General features: G+C 38.9%; 1 protein-coding gene across 3 annotated transcripts in view; it reads left to right on the top strand.

Annotated features, from left to right (window-relative positions):
• Window positions 1–6,922: 6,922 nt before the first annotated feature.
• LOC128686366 (armadillo repeat-containing protein 7) overlaps window positions 6,923–12,844 on the top strand; it is a 40,147-nt gene continuing 34,225 nt past the window's right edge. Inside the window, exon 1 of one of the 3 annotated variants that reach the window (XM_070085868.1) lies at window positions 6,923–7,048. The gene's annotated coding sequence lies outside the window, so the exon portion shown is untranslated. Of the gene's footprint in view, window positions 7,049–7,094; window positions 7,114–7,157; window positions 7,302–12,844 lie in introns of those variants that run through there. The other 2 variants (XM_070085870.1, XM_070085869.1) reach the window with 2 other exon arrangements.

The raw sequence follows: 12,844 nt of genomic DNA, 5'->3' as shown, positions 1-12,844 counted from the left end.
GAATACAGTTTTAGGAACCTCAAGCGCTCCCAGTAATTGAGGTGTTTTATCTCCGTTATGCGCGCCGTGAAGGTTCTCTGTACATTTTCTAGGTCAGCAATTTCACCTGCCTTGAAAGGTGCTGTTAGTGTGCAGCAATATTCCAGCCTAGATAGAACAAGTGACCTGAAGAGTGTCATCATGGGCTTGGCCTCCCTAGTTTTGAAGGTTCTCATTATCCATCCCGTCATTTTTCTAGCAGATGCTATTGATGCAATTGTGATGCATTCGGTAGGTCATTGATGTAAATGAGAAAGAGTGGGCCAAGGACACTTCCTTGTGATACACCGACTGTGATTGGTTGTGTGTAAGAGTTTGCTCCATTTGTGTACACATATTGGCTTCTGTTACTAAGGTATGACTTTAGGTAGTTGAGGGAGTGCCCTCTTAAACCATAGTGTGTTAATTTAATGTGCAGCAAATCATGGTCGACAGTATCAAAAGCTTTACGTAAAATCAGTGAAGATTCCCAGTAGGACTTCTTTCTTCTCGAGAGCAGTGTATATTAGTTCTAGCATGTGTATAATAGCATCATTTGTGCTTTTATTATTCCTGAATCCAAACTGACGGGGTTTAGTATGTTGTGTGAGACAAGGTAGGAATAGATCTGTCTATGAACTAACTTTTCAAAGATTCTAGAGATCAGAGTTAAGTTAGAAATTGGTCTATAGTTATTCAAGTCTGCTTGATCACCTCCTTTGTGGATCGGGGTGACCCTCGCTATTTTGAGAATTGCTGGGAAGGTGGAGAATTCGATGGATTTGTTAAAGAGTGTTGCAATTATTGGTGACAGTGCTTGTGAAGCTTTTATGTACATAAAAGGTGATGATGAGCGAGACTTCTGTTTGGTTGGTTGGGGCTAGGAATAGCGTATTCGGGTAGGTGCCCGTGAGGTAGTCTGATGAAGGGGTGTTTGAGCTTGGGATTTTGCTCGCTAGATTATTTCCTATGGTGGAGAAGAAAACATTGAGTCTGTTTGCTGCTTCAGTTGGTGAGAGTAGGGGGTTCGTTTGATTTGGTTAATTTTATTGTTTTGTTTTTGGATATTTTTTTAGTTCCTAGAATTTCGGATAGGGTTTTCCAGGTCTTTTCCATATCACCTTTTATGTTATGTAATCTGTTTTCATAATACAATTTTTTTGACCCTCTTATCAGACTGGTAAGGACTGACTAGTAACATTTAGAATGGTCTCTAGTTATTTGACCGATGCTATACTCTTTTTCATATAGGAGCTTTGTGTTAATGGATTTAAGGATGCTGGGTGTTAGCCAGGGACTGTTCAGTCTCTTAGCTGTGATCTGTTTAGTTTAGTTTTTAGGGCAATGCTTACTATGGAGGTAGTGTTTTTTTTTTTTTAGAAAATTATTAATACATTCATTCATATCTGCATATGTTTCCAACTCATTATGCCAGTCGACATTATTCATAGCTGTTATAAAGTTATTAACAGCTGTCTCGTTATGTAGTCTAAAGGTAACTTTAGTAGTGTCTTGGGGCAATTTACCTAGGTTGGTTATGAGAAAGGTAGGGTAGTGGTCTGTGGTGTAGTCTGTGATCATGCCTGATTTTAAAGGGGATATGGTGTTAGTCCAGATGTGGTCTAATATAGAGATACTGGTTTCAGAGATTCTTGTAGGTTTTGATATTGTTGGTAGCAACAATTAAATTTTTGTGTGCCAGTGGGCTCGTAATTCTTATACCATTGATCCAAGTGGTTAATAAAGTTGTCTCTGTGTTCTGGTTTGAGAATAAGTTTCCTCCTTCTGTATTTAGCTCCTTGATTGCTGGAGATGTGATCAAGATTGACAGTTGTTAGTCTTGGGAAGTGATCAGATAGAAGATCATCAACTATAATATATTAAATCCAAGGCACAGATCTAGTATTCTACCATATATGTGAGTAGGCTCAGTAGTGCCCACAATTCGAACATTATCATGCTCATTTAGAAATTTAATGATGATTTAATTACCACTATTGAGAGTGTTCTCACAGATCAAGTGGGCAGGAATAGAAAACAAAGACCCTCCACTATAAATAACAATAAAAACCAATGTAAATACTATAATGATCCACAGCTGCGCAATCTAACACATGCAGCTAGGAGGATTGGTAAAGCATACCGTGAATGTAGAACCCCAGACCTGCTCAGAACGTTCCAAGCTGCACTAACAAATGCAAGGAATAGAAAGGAAGAACTTAGGCAACAGGAATGGGAACAGTTTGTTAGTGGATTAAATAGGTCCACCCCTTTGAGTTTGGCTTGGAAAGGTATAAATAAAATAACCAGGAAAAAGACTGGCAATGTTGCTCATCCCTTTCCTCTTGAAAAAGCAAATGACCTCATAAATGACTGGGCCAAAACATCCAGGCATGAAAGCCTTCCATCTCATATTAGAAAAAATTTAGAGAGTACTTCTGAAGAAATGTTGAAACTGATTAATTTTATGAGCCAAAATATTGATGAGAGTGATTGCCTCTTTACCGAGTATGAATTAGATAATGCATTAACCAAAGGTCGATCAACTGCTCCTGGAGAGGATGGTATAACCTATGATATTCTCAGAACTCTAAGGCACGTGCCTGATAACCCTTTGTTGGCACTGTATAATCTCAGTTACATTGAGGGCGTTCTTCCTACTTCCTGGACCAATAGTCTCATTGTGCCTATCCCTAAGCCCCAACAGCCTGATACATTTAGGCCGATCTCCTTAACTAGTTGTCTTTGCAAAACTTTTGAAAGAATGATGCTTAACAGACTGTACTACAGAATCAGACATCAACTTTCCCCCTACCTCTATGGGTTCATGAAAGGTAAAAGTGTGCAGAACTGTATTTCCACCTTTCTCACTGCACACACCTCTACTAGTTTTACCACTTTTCTTGATCTAAAATCTGCATTTGATATTGCAAACAGAACAGTTATACTACATGAACTAGCCAAAATGAATATTGGTGGTAGCTTACTCTGCTGGATAATAGGATACCTGTCAAATAGAGTATCCTCTGTCCTTTACCAAGGCTTCAGAAGTGATTCTAAAGAAATGTCTTTAGGTACACCGCAGGGAGGAGTTCTTAGTCCCATGCTATTTAATATTCTGATTAATGCTCTCCTAAATGCTCTACCTGCCTCACCTAAACATATAGCTATAAGCTATGCTGATGATATCATGATCCATACAACAGGGCATAAGAAGATGAATACCATTCTTAATGAAGTTCAAGCAATTTGTAATCGACTAGGCCTCATAATATCTTCCTCTAAAACAAAGATATTAACAAGCAAACGACATCCCCCACCCATCTATTTGCAGGGTGAAATCATTAGCTACGTTAAAACTTACAGATATCTTGGTGTAGATGTACCCTTTAACAAATCCACTATACCACAACTAAACAAGAAATGCAAAGCTAGGCTAAATGCTCTCAAAGCTGTTGCTGGCTACAATCCCAACTATGGTGCTAATGTGAGAATCGTGAGAATGATGTACATAGCCTATGTTAGGTCCTTAATTGATTATGCTGCTCCCATGTTGATATTAGCTAGAGAAAGTTCCCTCCGACCCTTGGAGTTAATGCAAAATGAAGCTCTCAGGACTATTCTTGGCTGTCCCAGATCTACAAAAGTTCTTAACATGAGGAAGGAGCTTGGTATTTCTAGAATCAGTGATAGGATTGTTGAAATTAACACTGTACTCGGTATTAGAATGTTGAGAAACGAACCAGACACTGTCACAGTGAATCTTACCAAGTGTCTAGAGGTAAATACACACAGATCTAAATGGATTGTGAAAACGTGCAATTGCATTAAGTTTTATAACCTGCATGAACTGTATCACTGTAGGCAACAAGAGCATTTCACCCCTCCATGGAAGATGTGTTCATTTAATATCACATACCTACAAGTCCCTCCCAAGAAGCTCATTGCTAGTAATCCCTTCCTTAAATCTCTTGTTAGAGCAACTGCTCAAGAAGAAATTTTTCGCCTAGCTGGTAGTAATAAGTTATCACAAGTTATATACACTGATGGATCTAAACAGGAGTCTTCTGGCAGGGCTGCATCTGCTCTTGTTGCCACCTCCCTAGTTAAGAACGATAATAAATTTGTTGAGTTAGGCATAAGAATTAACAACTGGGCGTCTACACTGCAAACTGAATTGTTTGCAATCCTAATGGCGCTAAAGCTAACCTATGACACTGAGCTTGACTCTATCATCATTACTGATTCTATGTCATCATTGAAGGCTCTTGGCTCATATAATGACTCCAACAACATGCTCATTGGGGAAGCCAGGTATAGATACTCAAAAATTAGGGACAAAGGAATTAATGTACAATTGCTATGGATCCCATCACACATTGGATTACTCCTTCATGATAAAGTTGATATGTTAGCCAAGAAGAGTATCCAGAAGGAGAACGTAGAATATAACTTTGGTATAACTGTGTCTAGCATTAGGAATAATATTAGGAGAGAAGTAAATAATGAAGATGATTGTTATAGGAATGCAGTTAGAAGCCTGAGTAGATCTATAACCCACTATGATAACATGAACGTAGATAAGTATGTTTATGGAGCAACTTGCAATGTGAACAGACTGACTGATGTTGTAGTGGCCAGGCTTAGGCTTGGTTACAAGTACTTCTGGCAGTTTGGGAGACACACAGATGATGATCAAACTAAATGTAAATTATGTGATCAGGCATATGGTCACTCTCTTGAACACTATGTGCTTAATTGTCCACTTATTGAGGAATACAGAGACAGACAGTATAATAACCTATGTGACATGTCAAGATATCTTATTAATGAAAATAAGATACCAGATATACTAAGCAAATTTCCTAAATTTGCTTGTAACAGATAAGTGAACTATAGATATGTAGATATAAATCCATATGTATTCCTGTTAACCCTTTGGGGCCTAGTTCCTAGGCCTTTTGTGTATCCATATGCTCTCGCGCTACCGTCCACAGGATGGATATGGGGTGCACAATAAACTAGCCACTTCGGTGGCAAAATCTAAATCTGGTAGCAACAAGCAGTTACTCATAGTGTTTGTGAATTCAGTTACTTGTGGGTCCTAGTCATGTAGTAGATTTAAGTTGAAATCTCATGTGAGTAAGTAAGTAAATAAGTAAGCTTATTTAGGTGTACACAAATACAGTTATATAGAATTATCATACATAGCAGCATATGTGTAGAGAACCTGGGATAACCCAAAAAAGTCAGACAGAGTGATTTATTTCCATTGGGGTCCTTTTACCTTATTATTATAATATAAAGGTTATAATATTTTCTTATTATTCTATAATGAAGATAACATCTTATTATCATACTAAAAAGACTATCTACTACACGAGGGTCATTAAGACTATCTACAATACGAGGGTGAGCACACCATTATATAAGTACCATCGTTATTATATCATCAACATCATTAAATCATTATCACATCATCACTGTACCATCATTATCACTATATCGTCAGCACATCATCCTTACACGAACACTTCATGACATTACATCAACATTTCACACTTACACTCACTCACCCATTTGACCATAAACAGAAATATTAATCTCAATCTTAAAATAATGAATCCTGTGATACTCCAATACTGAAACTATGTACTGTGCCAAAACAAAAGCATTCACATTGCTAAACTCACAAACTAGTATTTAGTCACTTAGCCATAATACCAACTTACCTCATAATTTGTAATATTTTAAAATAAAGAATTAAACTAAGTCTGCCCGAAATGCCTAGCCATGCTAGGCGTTCTAGTGGTACACTCTGTAATCATTATTTAACTACATGTCATCGGCACCATGCCTAACCCTTCTAGGGTAGGGTAGGTGCCTGAGCCCGAGCCTTTAGCTCACAAGACTGTCATTCCCATTAGCCCCCTTGGGGCGGGGATGACAGACCAGAGAGGCCTAGCTTGTGGCTAGGCCTGGGGACAGTTGGTCCCAAAGATGAGGAGGTACTTGTGCCTCCTCCCATGGGAGATTTAGGTCTCAGACACTCCCTAAAGAGGGAGCCAAGGCCGGGCCACCACTTGGACAAGGCCCGGGCCGGGAGAATACCGGCTAATCTTTAACTAACTAACTACATGTAAACCACACAATAACCAAATTCTGTAAATTCAACATTGTAATCCTTATAGAGAATAAACTTGGAATTGAATTGAATTGAATTGAATTATATCAGCTCACCACATCATTACATTATCGGCACATTATTTTGTCATCAACGCATCAGCATCATTACTTCACCATCACATCAGCATCATTACTTCACCATCACATCAGCATCATTACTTCACCATCACATCAGCATCATTACTTCACCATCACATCAGCATCATTACTTCACCATCACATCAGCATCATTACTTCACCATCACATCAGCATCATTACTTCACCATCACATCAGCATCATTACTTCACCATCACATCAGCATCATTACTTCACCATCACATCAGCATCATTACTTCACCATCACATCAGCATCATTACTTCACCATCACATCATCAATCATGGCTCTTTTCTCAAGCTTGGTAGAAAAAAAAATTCAAATATCCCGCCAATAATTCCAAAAATTATTTTTGTACTAAATATTAAATGTAATTATTTCTAGCTATGCCATAGCGTTTACTGTGCTATATATGAATTAGGTATCTGAATGTCATTAATATTTAAAAAGGAGAAATGTAAAAAAAAAAAAGTTATATTAGGTATATGTCAGTGCAGATGTTCCTTGTTTAGTTAATTATTTAAAAGATTAAGTAAGGGTTGGAATGACGTATGAAAATTTTATTTTGATATTTTTGATCGGTTTATATGACATAATATGTGGTGTCTGATTGGAGATCATGTATAAGAGATCAATGTATATGAAACACATGTCATGGAGAGAGAAGAACTAGACAGCAGCAACTCACAACCTCCAACACAAACACATTATTTCATTGCCAGCTTCACCTCTGAACTAGCTGTAGAGGTGAGTTGATGAGGGAGCAACGTGTAGTAGAGCGTCAATCACTTTGAGAGAGGCTGGTGTTGAGTGTGAGTGTGAGGGGGGGAGGGGTGAGGTGATGAGGTATGTGATGGGGTCCAGCTGTACCAAGGCAGCTTCCTGTTGTCTCGTAAAACTTGTGTCTTGTTAGTGGTTGTTCCCAGGTGGTGTCAACCTGCCTCACTCTGTCTGCTGCTTCACTCACTTGGTTGAGGTTATCCTGGAGGTCAGGTTCATGGTGAGTCACTTCGTAATTTGAGTAGTTTGATGTTCTAAGGCTTGGCCTCCCCCCCCCCCCTCGTTTCTATTTACCCTCTCCTTCCCCCACTTATTTAACTGAGATTGAGTTTATTTCAAATTACTGGATATAAAAAAAATAATCAGAAAGCTCATACAAAGAATGCACAGCATTTTGGGCAAAACTTAATTAGTTTTAAGAATTACATAGTTTAATTATTTTTTTAGAAATGAAGATTTATTATTATAATTAAAGAATAAAAAGACACAATACCCTTAGTGGAACAATACACAAGTTGGCTACATCTTAGGGAAATGCTACAAGCTAAGTCTAAATAAATAATGGACTGTAATGGGACTTGAAAGACAGGAGCTAGGACTCGACCCCTGTAACCTCAACTAGGTGAGTACAACTGTCCCTGAGAAGATGTTGTATGCACTTCCTAAGGGCTGTGTGGAAAAAATGTACGAGTATAATTACCCCTGGGGGGGGGGTTGTCAGTATGTTCATAACTGAATATTGACTGGATCCTATACTCACGTGTGTTGGGCTAAAAAGCCCACATATTATTGGGTTTTATGGTACTGCTTAGCTCATACGTGAGTTCTCAACTATGCAGTCAATTGAAACCAACGTACGTCAGAACAGACTTACCTGGGTTTGTGTATCGGACCCTTACACCCGGATATTGGTATCTTGATTGAAGAATAGTGTCTTTGAGGATGTCCACGTCTTCCAGAGTCTAGGAATATGCACACTGGTACACTGTTCCACAAGGTTTGTCTTTCATGGTAATGGAATTCCCCTAATAATGGCAATCAAGTCTCTGTCCCTGACTTCCGCTTGGCTGATTTCATAGGACTGAAAAATTACTTAGGTGGGCTGAACTGGAATGACCTGACTAAGGGTCAGGTAGGTGGTGATGGTTGCCGATATGACGCTTTCCAGGGCATAGTTCTAGCTGCTCAGTCAAATTATGTTCCAAATAGGGAAATCAGATCAAACAAAAATGATCCTAAATGGATGAACAATAGATTAAAATATCTAATTGGTCAAAAGAGAGGCATATATAGGCAAATCAAAAGAGGGGAGGGGCAATTAAGAAATCGATATATTCAGTTAAAGAGAGAAATAAAAAAAGGAATTAGAAAAGCAAAAAGAGATTATGAGGTTAAAGTTGCAAGAGATTCGAAGACTAACCCAAAAGGATTCTTTCAGGTATACAGAAGTAAGATCAGGGACAAGATAGGCCCACTCAAAAGTTCCTCGGGTCAGCTCACTGACAGTGATAAGGAAATGTGTAGAAGTTTTAACACATACTTCCTCTCAGTTTTTACACAGGAGGATACCAGCGATATTCCAGAAATGATAAATTATGTGGAACAGGACGATAATAAACTGTGCACGATTAGTCACAAGTGACATGGTCCTTAGGCAAATAGATAAATTAAAACCTAACAAATCCCCAGGCCCTGATGAACTGTATGCAAGGGTTCTAAAGGAATGTAAAGAGGAGCTTAGCAAACCTTTGGCTAATCTTTTCAACATATCACTACAAACTGGCATGGTGCCAGATAAGTGGAAAATGGCAAATGTGATACCTATTTTCAAAGCAGGTGACAGGTCCTTAGCTTCGAACTATAGACCAATAAGCCTAACCTCCATAGTGGGAAAATTTATGGAATCAATAATTGCCGAGGCAGTTCGTAGCCACCTTGAAAAGCATAAATTAATCAACGAATCTCAGCATGGTTTTACAAAGGGGCGTTCCTGTCTTACGAATTTATTAATTTTTTTCACTAAGGTATTTGAGGAGGTTGATCATGGTAATGAATATGATATTGTGTATATGGACTTCAGTAAGGCTTTTGACAAGGTCCCACATCAGAGACTATTGAGGAAAATTAAGGCACATGGAATAGGAGGAGAAATTTTTTCCTGGATAGAGGCATGGTTGACAAATAGGCAGCAGAGAGTTTGCATAAATGGGGAGAAATCAGAGTGGGGAAGCGTCACGAGCGGTGTTCCACAGGGGTCAGTGTTGGGCCCCCTGCTGTTCACAATATACATAAACGACATAGATGAGGGCATAAAGAGCGACATCAGCAAGTTTGCAGATGACACCAAAATAGGCCGTCGAATTTATTCTGACGAGGACATTAGAGCACTCCAGGAAGATTTGAATAGACTGATGCAGTGGTCGGAGAGGTGGCAGATGCAGTTTAATATAGACAAATGCAAAGTTCTAAATGTTGGACAGGACAATAACCATGCCACATATAAACTAAATAATGTAGATCTTAATATTACGGATTGCGAAAAAGATTTAGGAGTTCTGGTTAGCAGTAATCTGAAACCAAGACAACAGTGCATAAGTGTTCGCAATAACGCTAATAGAATCCTTGGCTTCATATCAAGAAGCATAAATAATAGGAGTCCTCAGGTTGTTCTTCAACTCTATACATCCTTGGTTAGGCCTCATTTAGATTATGCTGCACAGTTTTGGTCACCGTATTACAGAATGGATATAAATGCTCTGGAAAATGTACAAAGGAGGATGACAAAGTTGATCCCATGTATCAGAAACCTTCCCTATGAGGATAGACTAAGGGCCCTGAATCTGCACTCTCTAGAAAGACGTAGAATTAGGGGGGATATGATTGAGGTGTATAAATGGAAGACAGTAATAAATAAAGGGGATGTAAATAGTGTGCTGAAAATATCTAGCCTAGACAGGACTCGCAGCAATGGTTTTAAGTTGGAAAAATTCAGATTCAGGAAGGATATAGGAAAGTACTGGTTTGGTAATAGAGTTGTGGATGAGTGGAACAAACTCCCAAGTACAGTTATAGAGGCCAGAACGTTGTGTAGCTTTAAAAATAGGTTGGATAAATACGTGAGTGGATGTGGGTGGGTGTGAGTTGGACCTGATAGCTTGTGCTACCAGGTCGGTTGCTGTGTTCCTCCCTTAAGTTAAGGTGACCTGACCTGACTAGTTTGGGTGCATTGGCTTAAGCTGGTAGGAGACTTGGACCTGCCTTGCATGGGCCAGTAGGCCTTCTGCAGTGTTCCTTCGTTCTTATGTTCTTATGTTCTTATGTAATGTCATTAAAGAAGCTGTACACACTTCTTGGCAATAGGTTTATGGTTATTATGGAGATTCTCAGGTGCATCAATGCACGTTTCGCTTCCTTTGTTCACTCTTATATTGTGAATACGTAGGAGATAGTAATCCAGTTTGAAAATTTCTTCCTATGTTTCAGCAAGATTTCCAATTTTTGTTGGTAATAAGCTGAAGTCTTGGAACATGGATGTTGGCTGTTCTCTAATTGTTTATGGTGCCTTTGCTTTGTATAGTTTTTTCTACACTTTTCCCCATGCCTTTCACTTTAGGGTGTTTTTTATGGCACTGTACTGATTGGGGACCATGCACTCAAATTCAGAAATTTTCATGTATATATACTGTATTATTGTATCAGGCATTTTCTCTAGGATAGAGCAAACAGTCAAAATGCTTTAAGCCATTCGCAGTAGTTGAGAAACTATTGAGTCTGTGGGTAGTAAACTACCTTTGCACATTGTCCAGATCTGCTATATCTCCCTCCTTGAAAGGCACAGTGAGCAAAGAACCATTGGCATTGTGAAAGCACTGTTGATTTGAAAAGTACCTTTATTGGCATTGCTTCTCTTGTTTAGAATAGTCTCATAATCTGCTGTCATTTTCTTGGCCTTTGCTGCATTGAACATTACTCTGTTCTTTGAATAACATTGTCAGATACAATTGTTTCTCAATTCTTTACTTGTTCCTTACTTCCTAGGAAATGGTCTTCATATAGAGGTTTACTAGGACTGTGCCTGAAGGGTAACTTAGATTACCTGGAGTTTACCTGGAGAGAGTTCCTGGGGTCAACGCCCCCGCGCCCCGGTCTGTGACCAGGCCTCCTGGTGGATCAGAGCCTGATCAACCAGGCTGTTACTGCTGGCTGCATGCAAACCAGCGTATGAGCCACAGCCCGGCTGATCAAGAACCGACTTTAGGTGCTTGTCCAGTGCCAGCTTGAAGACTGCCAGGGGTCTGTTGGTAATCCCCCTTATGTATGCTGGGTGGCAGTTGAAGAGTCTCGGGCCCCTGACACTTATTGTATGGTCTCTTAACGTGCTAGTGACACCCCTGCTTTTCATTGGGGGAATGTTGCATCGTCTGTCAAGTCTTTTCCTTTCATAGTGAGTGATTTTCGTGTGCAAGTTCGGTACTAGTCCCTCTAGGATTTTCCAGGTGTATATAATCATGTATCTCTCCCGCCTGCGTTCCAGGGAATACAGGTTCAGGAACCTCAAACGCTCCCATTAGCCCAAGGTCTGGTGAAACAAGGTCTTGGAGAAGCAATTGAAATTTAGGGTTAGGTCAGAGGTCTTCAAAGTCATTGGTAAGAAAGATAAATCAAGGGAGTCATCAGTTTCAAGAGACCACCTTAATTAACTGCACTCAAAAATAAACATAAGGAACGAGAATCTTGCCAGCCTGGACGTTAAGATGAAGTGATTGAATTAAAATATATTATTTAAAATAATTGTAGATACATAACAGATTGTTCATGAATGTGAAAATACTGTAATAGGATATTAACTTTGAGTCGTTACAGTCTTGTGATGTTTATCATTCTGAAGATGTTCACAAGAGAATACAGGAAGTGCTTGATTATTACTTCTAAACAATTGAATAAAATTGTTGAATATTGTTTGAAGTTGGAGATACAAATACAAACATTTACATATTTCCTTGTAAAGCTTACAATGAGTGGTTTACATGTTATGAGGTATGAATGACAAAGATGGCCACTCTTGTGCCTAGGCAATTCGGGCAGACTAATGCTAATTCTTAAGCTATTTTAATATAGGTTATATTTGATCAGTACATTTGAGCATAATAATACAGTGGACCCCCGCTTTACGATCAGCTCCCAATGCGACCAATTATGTAAGTGTATTTATGTAAGTGCGTTTGTACGTGTATGTTTGGGGGTCTGAAATGGACTAATCTAATTCACAATATTCCTTATGGAAACAAATTTGTTCAGTAATGGCACCTGAACATACTTCTGGAATGAAATAATATCGTAAGCCGGGGGTCCACTGTAGGTCCATAATTAGTTACCTTCCCAGTTTGGTACATTCATAATTAGATTTAAAAAAGTTAGATAGTCAAAATCATTTAATATTAAAAATGGTAGATTTAGTAATGGGATTAGAATTTTCTTGGCATGATGCATTGTTTCTATTAAAGCCATACTGGGAGAATATCGTAGACAAACTTAGGATTAACCTAAGGTTTAACCCTTTGACTGTTTCAGCCGTATATGTACGTCTTACGAACCAGTGTTTCAGACGTATATATACTCAATAATTCTAGTGGCTTCGGATCGAGCAGGAGAAAGCTGGTAGGCCCACATGTGAGAGAATGAGTCTGTGTGGTCAGTGTGCACTGTATAAAAATCCTGCAACATGCAGTGCATAACGAGAAAAAAAAACTGAACGTGTTTTTG

The sequence above is a fragment of the Cherax quadricarinatus genome, chromosome 17 (assembly GCF_038502225.1).
Source record: "Cherax quadricarinatus isolate ZL_2023a chromosome 17, ASM3850222v1, whole genome shotgun sequence".
Classification (NCBI taxonomy): Eukaryota; Metazoa; Arthropoda; class Malacostraca; order Decapoda; family Parastacidae; genus Cherax; species Cherax quadricarinatus.
Note: the sequence above shows the minus strand (reverse complement) of the source record. Positions and strands in the feature narration are given on the sequence as shown.